The sequence below is a fragment of the Meleagris gallopavo genome, chromosome 10, assembly GCF_000146605.3.
Source record: "Meleagris gallopavo isolate NT-WF06-2002-E0010 breed Aviagen turkey brand Nicholas breeding stock chromosome 10, Turkey_5.1, whole genome shotgun sequence".
NCBI lineage: Eukaryota > Metazoa > Chordata > Aves > Galliformes > Phasianidae > Meleagris > Meleagris gallopavo.
This window is the reverse complement of record NC_015020.2, coordinates 27,172,588-27,173,228: the sequence shown is the minus strand read 5'-3', so window position 1 is coordinate 27,173,228 and position 641 is coordinate 27,172,588.

Genomic DNA, 641 nt, shown 5'->3' with positions numbered 1-641 from the left:
ATCTTCCTTCGCGGCCCGACCCGCCGCGTTAAAACGGCGCCGCGCTGCAGCCCACCCTGCTCCGCAGTCCCGTTTAGCAGCCGTGCACCGCGCTGCCGTTCTCCAATTCCAGAAAATCCTCAGACCCCCGGGTCCGCATCGCGCAGCCTCGCGGCGCTGGGCGTGCAGCAAAGCGTGACTCGCGCTGCGCGGTCAGCGTCGCTTCCACACCATTGCAGCCTCCGCCTGCCCCGTGAGCACGGCGCTGCGCTGCCCGGCTCGCTGCCGCCCTCGGCCTTGCTGGAGGCCCCAGTAAGATAACACGATGACAAATGTATTTTCAAGTCGGCAAACAAACCCAACGATTTCCCGTTTCCACCCTGTGTGATTCACTGCTGACATGGGAAATGTCAAGAGCCGCGTGAATTTAAGGCACTGTGGGTAGGACTGCTGTCAGGGTGGTGGCATTGCGAGCCCAGGTGCCAGGCGAACATCGTGGCAGCACAGGCTGAGCCCTGCCTGAGCCCCTCCCCACGGGGTGAGGAGCGGAGCACATACACAGCCCAAGAGGAGTCGGGGTGTTCACACGGCCCCTGAGGCACAGCTGAGACAGCTTTGTGTTCAGCACAAATGAAGCCATGCCAGCTTATTGCAGGTGCTGC